This window comes from Erinaceus europaeus, chromosome 8, assembly GCF_950295315.1.
Source record: "Erinaceus europaeus chromosome 8, mEriEur2.1, whole genome shotgun sequence".
Classification (NCBI taxonomy): Eukaryota; Metazoa; Chordata; class Mammalia; order Eulipotyphla; family Erinaceidae; genus Erinaceus; species Erinaceus europaeus.
In genome coordinates, this window is record NC_080169.1 from 49,635,616 (window position 1) to 49,651,577 (window position 15,962).

Here is a 15,962-nt window from a genome sequence, read left to right on the forward strand (position 1 = left end):
AACTGACTTGTGTTACATTATTTCTTAGATTCCTCTGCAAAGTTCTTTTGCAAAAGCAATGAAAAATAGTTTTCTTTTCTCCCTTCTCATAACTCAACAAACCTTCAAACCTTAACTTACTTTTTTTCATTTGCTTTGGAAAAAAAACCTAATTTTTTGGCTTAAAAGAAACATGGAAAATTTTAGCTCCAAATGAATATCTTGGAAGATGGTTTTATAAACAAAGGGAAAAAGAATTAGAAAGATATTTCATATTTAACTATAATAATGTCATCTAATGCAGGCCACAGAATGAATATAGTGAGCATTAGTTTCTTTCTAGTGATAATAACAAAAAAAAAAAAACTATCTGTAACACTGTTAATAATATATGGCTAAGGAGACCTAACTTATCCCAGAATCTAATACTAACCATTATCTCATATGTGGTCTCCAAAACAGTAACAGCAAATAGAATAGCAGATGCATCTGGGAACTGGTTATAAATTTACACACTTAGGTTCCACACTATCTTAATGAGCAGGAAAAGTAGGAGTTCATACAGTAATCTGTATTTTTAATAATACAAGATTTCCAGATAATTCTGAAAAATTGATTTCTACTGTAGTAGCCTGTGCTTCTTTCCAGATTTTTATCTTTATTTTTACATTTTTAATTTTGCTAACATAATTCTTTAAAAGAACAAAATTGGAGAATTTATAGTATCTCATTTCAGGATTGTCAATAAAGTTACTAGTATCAGAGTAGGCTATGCATTCTCAGTGAGGGTGATATCACCCCCTGTGATATGACAGAAATCAGTTCTTGGGTGTAAAGCATATTTATATAACATTAAATGTATGTGCTATACATATGGTGTAGATGATACCTCTGATATGAAAAGTTCATTGGAGGAAAGGGAAAATTAGTTATGAAAATGTCCAGAAATACTTGTTAGGGATGATAATTAAAAATATTTGAGATAGACCAAAATAGACAAATAAATGCAATAAAGAAAAATACAGAGAAGTCAAATGAGTTTTATTCATGTTCCCAGTGAGGAAAGTCTTGTTAACAAATAACTATGGAACAACTAGATATTCATTCATAAGTAAGAAAATGATTATCAACTTTTGCTTTATTTCATTCACAAAAACATTCCCCAAATAGCTCATGGTTCAAAATATAAAACTCATGGACCCAAATATTCTCTAAGAAAACATTAAAGAAAATCTTTGTAAACATGTGAAAATAAAACAAAGATTTTTTTTTAGAATATAAAAACTCTCACAATAAAACTAAATACACTAAACACTGTACTCCATTAAAAGACATACATAGAGCCACACACTGGAAACAATGCTTTCAACATACATATCTGGTGATGGACTCAAATGCAGGGTATATGAAAAGGACCTAGAGAAACAACAATTAAAAGAACAAGAACAAATTTTAAGTGAACTAAAGACTTGAACACATTTCTACAACTTTTAAAAGCTATTTTACCTTTATTGCGCAAGAGAGAGACACAGAGAGAGAGAAGAGAGAGAGCTCAGAAACAGAAACAAGCACAGAGACAGAGATAGAAACAAGAAACTAAAATAAAACACTGTTTAGTTATTTCATGTGGTGTCAGAACTTCATGGATACAAGTCATGAGCTCTACCTTCCCAGCACTCCTGAGTAAGTTTTTGAAAGGCAAATATTAGAAGAACAAGAAAAGTAGATCAGTAGCATAGTTATTTTTGGAAATTTTACCAAAACACTCTTATTCTCATTAGACTTGTTAAAATAAAAATGCCAGACAATACTAAATGTGGGCAATGTATGTGGAGCAGTTAGAACTCTTGTGTATTGCTAGTAGAAATGCCAAATGGAATAGCATCATTGGAAAACTGGTTTTCAGTTCCATATAAACATGTACTTACACTCTAATGTAGCAGAACAAGAACAGAGAAAATAAATATTCTCATCTGTGTTTTTCAACTGAGTATGAATCTTGTTACTGTCTCCTCCATGCCTAATCGCAGAACACTAAATGCCTGGTGAATTTTTAACTGTTTCAACAGGAGAATACTAGTATCATCTAGTAGGGAAAAGCCAAACATAACTGTTAATGTCCTTACAGTGTATAAGACAACTCCTAACAGTTGACTTTCCGCCTATAACTAAGAAATGCAGAGACTGAAAAAAAAATCTACACAAAAACCTGCAAGTTAATGTTTACATTTGTCTTACTCATCTACTCCTTAACAGAAAATCCAAAATATTTACCAAGTTGCTGGGTAAATAAATTGTGGTATATTCACTCAATAGTGAATAGCAAACGAGGAAGCTAGTTACTGAAATATGAAACAATATAGATGAATTTCTTTTATTTTTCTTTTTAAAAATTTTTTATATTTATTTATTTTCCCTTTTATTGTCCTTCGTTGTTGTTGTTGTTCTTATTGATGTCATCACTGTTGGATAGGACAGACAGAAATGGAGATAGGAGGGGAAGACAGAGGGGGAGAGAAAGACACCTGCAGACCTGCTTCACTGCCTGTGAAGCGACTCCCATTCAGGTGGGGAACCCGGGGCTCAAACCGGGATCGTTAGTCAGTCCTTGCACTTAGCGCCACCTGCGCTTAACCTGCTGATCTATCCCCCGACTCCCATGGATGAATTTCAAAAGTATTTTGTGGTAGTAAAATAAGACATGAAAGAGTACATCTATATTATTTTATTTATGTGAATATCAAGGAAGACAAAACAGATCCGTGATCAGTCCTGAGAGGGGAAGTGAAGAGTGGTGATTGATTGTGAAAGGCTGCAAGGAAACTTTTAGAATTACTGGTTTTATATCTTGGTTGTGGTAGCAAATACGTTATGATTTTTTTTCAAAGTTGACTAACCCTTAAAATATATGCATCTTCCATCAGGATGCCGGCCAGGCTTCCATGGACTGAAGACCCCACCAATGCGTCCTGGAGCTCCGCTCCCCCAGAGACTCACCCTACTAGGGAAAGAGAGAGGCAGACTGGGAGTATGAATCGACCAGTCAACGCCCATGTTCAGTGGGGAAGCAATTACAGAAGCCAGACCTCCCACCTTCTGCAACCCACAATGACCTTGGGCCCATGCTCCCAGAGGGATAGAGAATGAGAAAGCTATTGGGAAGGGGATGGGATATGGAGATTGGGTGGCAGGAATTGTGTGGAGTTGTACCACCCCCCATCCTATGATTTTGTTAATGTCTCCTTTCTTAAAAAAAAAAAAAAAATTAAACACAAATCAGGATATGTCTAAAAATATATATATGTGCATCTTATTGCATGTTAATTTTAATTCAGTAGAGCTAACCTACAAATGTTTGACAAATTGCATTGTATCTACATATCAATTTAGAAACAGTAGATAGGTCAAAAAATTGAGAGCAAGGCTAAGTGTAGAAAATATTTCATTTTCTTCAAATATATTATATAGCCATGAGCTGGGTCTTCCTAGAAGCAGAGGTAGAGATGGATTGGAATCCTGTTGGCTAATAATTGTATCTCTCTACTTATGCATTGATTCCCTAATTTTAGCAGTTTTGGAGTTTTGCATATATTTGTTTAATTACTATATATGTGATATTTTATGGTACCACTGTAAATGTTTTTTTTCACTTTTAAAATGATTTTATTAAAGAATGTTGGTCTATATTCCCAGATAGGTAGTCATAGAAATAATAGTCAACTCATATCTGTGACCTAAGGAGAAGCAATGTAGTTTCCAATGGAGGGAATGGGGACACAGAATTCTCATGGTGAGATAGGTGTGGAATTACATTCCTGTTATCCTATAATTTTGTAAATCACTAATAAATTTTTTTAAATAATTTTGTTAGTGATTTAATAGTGACTTACAAGATTCTAACATATCCCTCACCACTCCCACTAAAGTTCTGCGTCCCCATATCCCTAATGAAAACCACCATAGTTCTTATAAGATCTTTGAGACAGATTGGCTATTTTTCTTTTTTTTTACAAGTTTATGCATTTCAATTCACTATATTCATATATGTATGAAATCAGCAGATTTCCATACATGTAAGTCTTTTACTTTACTAAGCAGAGTCAACTTCAGTTCCATCTAATAAATGGTATTTTTTTAATCTTATTTTCCAGTTGCTTTTTGCTGTACTTATTGGTTTTTAAATTTCAGAGTTGTTAAGAACAACTGATGACCCCCTCCCCCCCGCCAGTTAAGCAGACATAATACTAATTGCAAGAACCAATTCAGGGATCCGGGCTCAAGCCCACCCCACACACATACCTACAGAGGGGACACTTCACAAGCAGTGAAGGAGGTCTACAGGTGCCTATCCTTATCTCTTCCCTCCTCTCTCAAATTTTCTCTGTTCTATCCAACCAAATGGAAAAAAAAAAAATTGAGATTAGAGCCCGCACCGAGACCCAGCGGTAATCCTGGAGACAAAAAAAAAAAAGATCCAACTGATATGAGAAAATAAGTTTTAGAGAAGTAAGGCAACAACATTTCAAACATATGGTATTTCTACAACATCTAGTAGGTTTCCAGAGCATTTACTAGCAGAGTATAATAGGCCATGACATTTATACAGTGAGGTATCTTCACTAATGCCATCATATTTTGTGTAGCATCCTGATGTTTCCTTGTTTACACATCCCTTCAAGAAAAGCTTTCCATTCATCTACAGGAAATCTGGTTAGTTAATAGCTCCAGCCATAGTCTTCAATATCTTCCAGGGAAGTCATCCAACTACTGAGAACAATATTGATAGTTAGGGCCTCACCATTTTATCCTGTAGGGACTCCTCAAACTAGTTTTCTGGGTTCTCAGGATTCTGATTTGGCTAAGACTTTTGAAGAAAATGGAATATTTGCTACAATTACCTCTGTTCTTAAGCCCACTGTGGTAGAACATCCAGGAAAGATATCTTAGCATGTCAGGGTTTTACTGGCCACAAGGTTGCATAATTCATGGCCCAGTTATTCTGCATAGGCAGCAAAGAGCTGTAACTTCTCAAATCCGTAGGGTGTCAGTGGAACCACAGCTCTCCAGATGCCAAAGTGCCTGACAACTGCTGACCATTGGAGCCATAAAAATCTGAGATTCCCTTAAAAATGCTACTTGGAAAAGACATGAGACAGCAATGAGATACCACCTCACCCCTGTGATAATGTCATACATCAGAAACAACAGCAACAATAAATGCTAGAGAGATTGTGGGGACAAAGAATCCCTCCTGTACTGCTGGTGGAAATGTAAATTAGTCCAATCTGTAGAAAGCAGTGTAGAGAACACTTATAAGGCTAGAAATGGACCTTCCTTATGACCCAGTAATTCCTCTCTTAGGGATATATACTAAAGAGTCAAATACACTCATCCGAAAAGATATGTGTATATCTATGTTCATAGCAACACAATTCATAATAGCCAAAACCTGGAAACAACCCAGGTACCCAACAACAGATAAGTGGCTGAGAAAGCTGTGGTATATATACACAATGGAGTACTATGCAGCTATTAAGAACAATGAACCCACCTTCTCTGACCCATCTTGGATGGAGGTAGAAGGAATTATGTTAAGTGAGATAAGCTATAAAGAGAAAAAGAATGAGATGACCCCACTCATAAACAGAAGTTGAGAAAAAAGAACAGAAAGGGAAACATGAAGCAGAATTTGACAGAGTTTGGAGTACTGCACCAAAGTAAAAAACTAGGGGTGAGGGAAGGATAGATTTTCAGTTACACTCTAAGGAGCTAAGGGTAGGGACACAGACCCTGGGTAGCTGGAATGGTGTTAATATATAATCCTATTAACTTATAGTCTTATAAATAACTATTTAATCAGTATGAAAAGGGGGAAAGAGATTGAATGTCTCAAGCTTTTCACTGCACAGATTTCAGTTCTGAGTATATATTCCTTCAATCTAAGTACTTAAAGTTTCAAATGAGTAAACTGATTAAATTTCAACACTGGGATCAAAATGTTAATGCATTTTTAATAATAACTTTTTTTTACCTTGACTTAGATCAGAGAGACCAAATGCAACTGGTCTTGTCAGTATATAAGATATAGTTATTTGTAAATAGCATTAAATGGCATAAATCATAGTAAGGACTTATAAGGAGCCTCCGGGGATTTGCTCGTTTTCCTTTATGCTTCTTTTGACCCATACTGTTTGATAATAGTGCATCTGCTGATCTCAACCAAATCAGTGCAACCCATGCCACCTCAACATTTCACTTCAGACTGTGTCCAGAGATACCAGGCCTAGGATGTCAACCCACTAGAACCAATACTTGGGTGACACCTTTCCTAGCCCACAGGACTCCTAAGTTCCATTTTGGATGGCACACGTCCTAGCAGAGTTATAGAACTTAGATATAGACCAGGGCACATGAGATAGGGCATACATGTACATGTATGCACAAGTTAGGGAAAAATATATACCTTAGAGTAAAAGCGCACAATAGTCTATAGTGACTCAATAAGTGGAGCAAGCAAGAAGAAAGACCTAAAAGAGACACCATGAAGTATTTAATCACATAGCATCAATTTAAACCTATATACCCTCCTCACCTACTCCCTATTTCATTTCTCTCAGTCACTCCAAGGCTAACTCTGTCAGATAAAATAAAGACTGCAAAAGCTGGAGAAAGGCAAGAGAATGACATAATTTAATGATAGCTCTTTTGGTCACTACCTGGCCACCTCATCATCCAGGGAATCCTGTGATTCCCACACAAATATAATGGGCCTAGACCTCTAATAGATGCCTCTTTCTGCCATCACTGGTCATCTCCATCGGGAGCAATATTATAAATCCTCTTGTGGGCCTCTATAGGATCTTGCCCTCAATTAGAACAACAGTAGTAGAAACTGCTCCACTCTCCAAAAGGAGGCTGGGTCAGCATAATCTGCCACTCAAGGAAGACTGGTCCTGAGTGAGTGCAGCCTAGAATGTTCCTAGATATGACCATGGAAAGTGAGTTCAGAAGCAGAGGTAGTACAGCCTCATGTGCTAAATATGGATGGACATGGGTCCTAGGTCAGATCAATGGGGGTTACAGTTAATAGTATTTGTATACTTTTCCCATGTTTGGGAGCTACTCTCTGCCCTGACCTAGCTTTCTAGTCCTATTCCCAACTCTGACACTATCTTCCTAGATAATACTTTCAGCTCACCTGCATGTTAGTTATGGGTCTTGGGCAAAAATTAGTAAAAGTTATGGACGCCTTGGAGTATACCTAAAATAGACTTCCTAGTTTTTCTTCCAAAATTTGTGACCCCAAATCTCATCTGCTATATACTTACCTTTAGGCTCCTGATTATTAAACAATTTGTTCTATTTTTACAACTTAATGCTTTTCAGTCACCAAGTTGCAAATGCTACCATGAAGCCAACCTGATTTCCCTGGGCAGAGGACCTCTCCAGAGCCCTACCCCACTAGGGAAAGATAGAAATAGGCTGGGGGTATGGATCAACCTGTCAATGCCCATGTCCAAGGAGAAGCAACTACAGAAGCCAGAACTCCTACCTTCTGCACCCCACAAAAATCTTTAGTTTGGCAAGAGACTGGCTCACTTTAACAATGACTCTTTAGTCACTATCAGGCCACCCCATCAGCTGGGGCCCTACTCAGGAAGTCCTGACGTTTATGAACAGACATGATGGGCCTAGACCTCAAATCGCTCTTTCTGTTGTTACCAGTCACCTCTATCAGGAACAACAAAATAGACCCCTTTGTTGGCCCCCATAGGACATTGCCCTCAACTTGGATCAACAACGATAGAGAATGTTCCATCCTTCAAAGTGGGGCTGGACAACATACTCATACTACAACTGATGGGTCCTGATATTGGGGTAGCTTGGAATGTTCCTACTCATGTCCACAGAATGTGAGCTCAGATATACAGGGATCTACAGGTTATATAGTCTCCTAAGCTGAATATGGGCCCCAGAACACATCAAATGTATGGAGTTTACAGTCAACAATATTTATAAACCTTTCCCATATTTGGGAGCTACTCTCTTTCCTGATCCGGCTTTCTGGTCCTTTTTCCAGCCATGACATCATCTCCCCAGACAATAACTTGGATCCACCTGCATATCAGATTTCAGGCCCAGGGGAAAAAACAAACAAACAAAACTAATATAGCCACAGGTCCTTTGGAATATAACTAAAATATGTTTACTAGCTATCTACAAAATGGAGACCCCCCCCAACTCTTCATCTACTACTCCAGCCTTTAGTTACATGATTATTCAACAATTTGTTTGGCTTCGTATGTTAACTCTCTTTTCAGCCACCAGGTTCCAGATGCTACCTTTATACCAACCAGACTTCCCTGGACAGACAGCCCCACCAGTGAGTTCTGTAGCTCCAATTCCCCAGAACCCCACCCCAATAGAGAAAGAGAGAGGCAGGCTGCGTGTATGGATCAACCTGTCATCGCTCATGTTCAGTGGGGAAGCAATTACAGAAGCCAGACCTTCCACCTTCTGCATCCCACAATGACCTTGGGTCTATACTCTCAGAAGGTTAAAAAATGATGACTTTACCGTTTTCAGCCGATCTTGGATGGACCTTGAAAAAATCATGTTGAGTGAAATAAATCAGAAACAGAAGGATGAATATGGGATGATCTCACTCTCAGGCAGAAGTTGAAAAACAAGACCAGAAAAGAAAACACAAGTAGAACCTGAAATGGAATTGGCGTATTGCACCAAAGTAAAAGACTCTGGGGTGGGTGGGTGAGGAGAATTACAGGTCCATGAAGGATGATAAATGACATAGTGGGGGTTGTATTGTTAAATGGGAAACTGGGGAATGTTGTGCATGTACAAACTATTGTATTTACTGTTGAATGTAAAACATTAATTCCCCAATAAAGAAATAAATTTAAAAAAAATAATAGGAAAACTATGGGGGAAGGGATGGGATACGGAGTTCTGGTGGTGGGAATTGTGTGGAGTTGTACCCCTCTTATCCTATGGTTTTGTCAGTGTTTCCTTTTTATAAAATAAAATTGGGGGGGAAAGAGTTAAATTAAAATTAAAAAATTTTTTTAAATCTTTAGTTCAAAAAAAAAAATCTTCAGTTCATATTCCCAGAGGGATGAATAAGGAAGTTTCCAATAGAGTGGATGTAATGTGAAATTCTACAATCTTGTTGGTCATTATAATATCACTAGTAAAAAAAAAAAAAGAAAGAAAGAAAGACCTTGAATATTACTTAGAGATTTCCCTTATCAATAGCAGACCCTATGCATATTTCACCCTCAAGTTGTTCTCCTGATCAAACTGTTCTGCTGATATGAACTGTCTTAAAATTCCTTTGGTTCATCTTGATAACAAACTAATAAAAGTCAGAGGACTCAATGGGCAGGGCCACAGTACTTAGCCCCATCTTTAGGAAAGTAAATGTGTGAGTCAGGTTGGGCCTTCTAAGATCAAACTTGAGTCTTAAGTAATATTTTATTGATTCTGTATTGTATGTATGTATGAGTCACCACACAGCCCATTAAATTTTAACTTTCTGTTCTCATTTAAAAATTGTTCTTTTTTTTCCCTTACTTTGAAAGTACAAACTTCTTCCCTTTTAAAACATTTGTATCTAATCTGTACACCCTACCTCAAGTTTGAAACTTCCTGTGTAAGATTCTGCCTCCTGTGGAGTAAAGAAGTTGTGTTATGAATAAATACACAGTGAAACATTACACACCTGTAAGAAATATGACATATGCTCTTTCACTACAATGTGGATAAACTAGAAGGAATTATGGTGAACAAACTAAGTCAGAAGGAGAAGTATGAATTCTAGGTGATTTCACTCACAGATAGTAACTAAGAAATAAAGGACAATACAGAATGAATCCTTAATGGGCTGTAGTCTTTTTGGAGCAGATTTGGGGATTTAGAAGGGAGGGGGCAGAGAAACACTAAAAGTTAGGGATTTAAGCCTCTGTGGTGGAAAAAGATAATGGGTTGGTAGAGGGTGAAATTACTGACAGTTGTCTTGGAGAACTGTGGCTTTGTGACAATAGTCCTGTAAATCAACATTTCCTCAATAAAGTGATCTGAAATTGGGAAATAATAATAATAGAAAAAAAGCATGCCTCTTTTTCCAGATAGAAACTGTGAAGAGTTCTTAAGTGAAAACTGTTATCTCATTCAACAGGTTAATCTTGTACATGGATCCTCAGAGCTCTTCCATACTACTATATTTTATCTTACACAAGTGTTAATTTAAAATTGCTTAATCCCACCCCAATTTATAGGTCTGCCTATTATGCGGTAAAACCATTCTGTCATGGCTAGAAACACTGTTGAGTTTTCAATCTCTCATCATAGGAAGGCTTCTTGTCTTCAAAAGGAAAAACAAAAAGTAGTGCCAATTCTTTATGCTTAGTTTGAGTTGTAAGGCTAAGCTTAATAAGGGGGGAGGGGGAGAGCATGGTATTTTTCTTTTCAAAAGTGTTTACTTTAATGGAATATGTTGTTTGAAGGCATTTGTTCAAATCTCTGGGGTCCAAAGGAGCAAAGTATTTCTAAATTTCTCATCTCTCACTGGTTTCCTGAAAATATTTGGTACATATAGTGGATCCTATGTAGACTTTAGCAACATGTTCTCCTTCCATTCCTGTGTGGTCTTTTCAGGAAAAGGCAATTGCCCTGTGGCATTCCCACTACCATTCATTCATTCATTCAACAAATATTTATTCAGTGCCTACTGTGTGCCAGGCATTGTAATGTACATTTCATTTATGAGACAAAATATAAAACTAAAAAAAAAAGTAAAGCAAAATAAAACAGTCACATGAATTTTAAAACTTGGAATATAAACAGGGCTTTCGTTTTATTTTATAGCAATAGGTCACCTGGAGGTTGTATGAAGTGGGCAGTTAGAAAAGCGGGTAGAGACCCATCCTACTAGGGAAAGAGAGAGGCAGACTGGGAATATGGACCGACCAGTCAACGCCCATGTTCAGCGAGGAAGCAATTACAGAAGCCAGACCTTCTACCTTCTGCAACCCTCAATGACCCTGGGTCCATGCTCCCAGAGGGAAAGAGAATGGGAAAGCTATCGGGGGAGGGGGTGGGATATGGAGATTGGGCAGTGGGAATTGTGTGGAGTTGTACCCCTCCTACCCTATGGTTTTGTTAATTAATCCTTTCTTAAATAAAAAATAAATAAATAAAAAACATGAAAAAATAATAGTAATAATTTTTAAAAAGCGGGTAGAGCCAGATGGTCTGCTATTCTCTGTAATGTAACTGAAGTATTGACACCAACTGCTTATCAAATTTCATATACTATAACTGAAGTACGGATAGATATCATGCCCACTCTATTATTTCAGTTACTTAGGTAAAAAGTCACAGTCATTCTTGATTCTTTTTTTTTTATACCGCATCTCCACTTTTTCAGGAAATTCTGTTGACTCTACCTTCAAAAAAGACCTAGATTTGGAAAAACTGGGTAGCAGCACATATTACCATGCACAAGGACCTGTTCTTGCTCCCCACCTGCACCTGCATGAGGGAAGCTTCATGAGCAATGAAGTAGTGCTGCAGGCATCTCTCTCTTTCCCTCTTAATCTCCTCCTCCCTTCTCAGTTTCTTTCTGTAATGTGAAACTAAAAAAAAGGGGGTGAAGGGGGATGAAGAGAAATGGTCATCAGAGCAGTGGATTATTCATGCAAGCAGTGATGCCCAGTGATAAACCCCAACTGCAGAAAAATAATAATAGTAAAAATACCTAGATTTAGCCACTGATACTTCCATAGTAATGCAGTCTAAGTCACTTCTGCCTGGGTGGTTGCACAATCCTTCTGACTTTCCTGCTTCTATTCTTTTTTTTTAAATTATTTCTTTATTGGGGAATTAATGTTTTACATTCAACAGTAAATACAATAGTTTGTACATGCATAACATTCCCCAGTTTCCCATTTAACAGTACAACCTCCACTATGTCATCTATCATCCTTCATAGACCTGTATTCTCCCCACCCACCCACTCCCACCCCAGAGTCTTTTACTTTGGTGTAATATGCTAAATCCATTTCAGGTTCTACTTGTGTTTTCTTTTCTGATCTTGTTTTTCAACTTCTGCCTGAGAGTGAGATCATCCCATATTCATCCTTCTGTTTCTGACTTATTTCACTCAACATGATTTTTTTCAAGGTCCATCCAAGATTGGCTGAAAACGGTGAAGTCACCATTTTTTACAGCTGAGTAGTATTCCATTGTGTATATATACCACAACTTGCTCAGCCACTCATCTGTTGTTGGACACCTGGGTTGCTTCCAGGTTTTGGCTATTACAAATTGTGCTGCCAAGAACATATGTGTACACAGATCTTTTTGGATGGATGTGTTGGGTTCCTTAGGATATATCCCCAGGAGAGGAATTTCAGGGTCATAGGGTAGGTCCATTTCTAGCCTTCTGAGAGTTCTCCAGACTGTTCTCCAAGAGGTTGGACAAATTGACATTCCCACCAGCAATGTAGGAGGGTTCTTTTGACCCCACACCCCCTCCAGCATTTGCTGCTGTTATCTTTTCTGATGTATGACATTCTCACAGGAGTGAAGTGGTATCTCGTTGTTGTCTTTATTTGCATTTCTCTGACAATCAGAGACTTGGAGCATTTTTCCATGTGTTTCTCAGCCTTTTGGATCTCTTCTGTGGTGAATATTCTGTCCAAGTCCCCCCCCATTTTTGGATAGGGTTATTTTTTTTCTTGTTGTTGAGTTTGGCAAGCTCTTTAGATGTTGGTTATTAAACTCTTATCTGATGTATGACATGTAAAGCTCTTCTCCCATTCTGTGAGGGTTCTCTTGGTTTGGGTGGTGGTTTCTTTTGCTGTGAAGAAGCTTTTTAATTTGATGTAGTCCCATAGGTTTACACTTGCCTTAGTCTTCTTTGTAATTGGATTCGTTTCATTGAAAATGTCTTTAAAATTTATGCGGAAAAGTGTTCTTCCAATATTTTCTTCTAAGTTTCTGATAGTTTATGGTCTAACATCCAAGTCCTTGATCCACTTGGAATTTAATTTTGTATTTGGTGAAATATAGTGGTTCAGATTCATTCTTCTGCATGTTTCAACCCATTGTTTCCAACACCATTTGTTGAACAGACTCTGCTTTCCCCATTTAATAGTCTGAGCACCTTTGTCAAAGATTAGATGTCCATAGGTATGGGGGCTTACTTCTGGGCTCTCAATTCTATTCCACTGGTCAGTGTGTCTATTCATGTTCCAGTACCAAGCAGTTTTGATGACAATGGCCCTATAATACAGTTTGAAATCTGGGAGTGTGATGCCTCTGGTTCTGTTCTTTTTTCTCAAGATTGTTTTGGCAATTCTAGGTCTTTTCTGGTTCCAGATAAACATTTGTAGCATTTGTTCTATTCTCCTAAAAAATGTGCTTGGGCTCTTGATGGGGATAGCATTAAATTTTTAGATGGCTCTGGGTAGTATATTCATTTTGATTATGTTAATTCTTCCAAACCATGAACATGGAATATCTTTCCACTTCTTTGTGTCATTTTCAATTTCCTTGAGTAGTGACTCATAATTTTCAGTATACAAGTCTTTCACTTCTTTGGTTGGGTTTACTCCTAGATATTTTATTGTTTTAGTTGCTATAGTAAAAGGAATTGATTTCTGGATTTCAATTTCTTCTAGCTTAGTGTTTGCATAGAGGAATGCCACTGACTTTTGAATGTTAATTTTGTAGCCTGACACCTTACTGTATTGCCTGACGATTTCCAAAAGTTTCTTGCTGGATTCCTTAGGTTTTTTCCATGTATACTATCATGTCATCTGCAAATAGGGAGAGTTTGACTTCTTCTCTTCCAATCTGTATCTCTTTAATTCCTTGCTCCTGCCTGATTGCTATGGCAAGAACTTCCAACACTATGTTGAATAGTAATGGTAATAGTGGGCAGCCCTGTCTAGATCTGAGTGGAAATGCTTCCAGTTTTTCACCATTGAGTATGATGTTGGCTGTAGGTTTGCTGTATGTAGACTCCACTATCTTCAGGAATTTTCCATCTATTCCCATTTTTTGTAGTGTTTTGATCATAAAGGGATGTTGTATTTTGTCAAAGGCTTTCTCTGCATCTATTGATATGACCATGTGGTTTTTGGTCTTGCTTTTGTTGATGTGGTGGATCACACTGATTGATTTACATATATTAAACCAACCTTGCATGCCTGGGATAAACCCCACTTGGTCATGATGAACAATCTTTTTAATATACTGCTGTATCCGGTTGGCTAGAATTTTGTTCAATAGTTTAGCATCTATGTTCATCAGAGATACTGGTCTGTAGTTTTCTTTTTTGGTTGTGCCCCTGTCTGCTTTTGGTATCAGAGTGATGTTGGCGTCATAGAAGCTGGCATGGAGTATTCCAGTGTCTTCAATATTCTGGAAGACTTTTAAAAGTAGGGGTATTATTTCTTCTTTGAAGTTTTTGTAGAATTCACTTGTAAAACCATCTGGTCCCAGTCAATGCCCATGTTCAGCGGGGAAGCAATTAAAGAAGCCAGACCTTCTACCTTCTGTAACCCACAATGACCCTGGGTCCATGCTCCCAGAGGGATAGAGAATGGAAAAGCTATCAGGGGAGGGGATGGGATATGGAGATTGGGTGGTGGGAATTGTGTGGAGTTGTACCCCTCCTACCCTATGGTTTTGTTAATTTATCCTTTCTTAAATAAAAAAAAACTACCATCTGGTCCAGGACTTTTATTTTGGGGGAGATTTTTTATAACTGTTTCAATTTCATTAGCTGTGATGGTCCTGTTCATTTTATCCACTTCCTCTTTACTTAGTTTTGGAAGTTGGTAGGTATCTAGGAAATTGTCCATTTCTTCCAGGTTCTCTAGCTTGGTGGCTTATAGTTGTTCATAGAAGCCTCGCATGATATGTTGAATTTCTGCGGTGTCTGTTGTGATATCTCCTCTTTCATTTAGTATCCGATTTATTTGGGCCTTCTCCTTTTTTAGTTTTGTTTTGTGAGTCTGGCTAAAGGTTTCTCAATTTTGTTCACTCTTTTGAAGAACCAACATTTACTTTCGTTGATCTTTTGTATGGTTTTCTTATTCTCAATGTTATTGATTTCTGCCCTAACTTTAGTGATTTCTGTCCTTCTGGTTGCTTTAGGGTTCCTTTGTTCTTCTTCTTCTAGGTCTGTAAGATGTGCAATCAGGCTGTTTATTTGTGCTTTTTCTTGTTTCCTAATGTGTGCTTGTATAGCTATGAACTTCCCTCTCAGTACTGCCTTAGCTGTGTCCCAAATATTTTGATAGCTTGTGTCTTCATTTTCACTGAAGTCTCGAAACATTTTGATTTCTTCCTTGATTTCCTCTTTGACCCAGAGGTTATTGAGAAGTGTACTGTTGAGCTTCCACATTTTGGGACTATTACTAATCTTTTGTTGATTGTTAAGTGTTAGTTTAGTTCCACTGTGGTCTGAGAAGATGCTTGGGATGATTTCAATGCTCTTGAATTGGCTGATGCTGTCTTTGTAACCTAACATATGGTCTATCCTTGAGAATGATCCATGTGGATTTGAGTAAAATGTGTATTCCAGTTTCTTGGGATGAATGACTCAGAAAATGTCCAATAGTTCTAGTTTATCTATCTCTTCATTTAGCTCCCTTATGTCTTTATTGATTTTCTGCCTGGATGATCTGTCAAGTTGAGAGAGTGGGGTGTTGAAGTCCCCTACTATGATTGTGTTGTTGTTAATATATTGCTGTAGCTTTTCAGTAGAAGTTTGATGTATTTAGATAGCTTCTCATTGAGTGCATAGATGTTAATAATTGTTAAGTCCTCTTGAGTGACTGATCCTCTGAGCATTAATAATGTCCATTCCTATCTTTTTTAATCTTTTCTATTTTAAAGTCTATCATGTCGGATATGAGAATAGCTGTTCTTGCCCTTTTTTGTGGGCCATT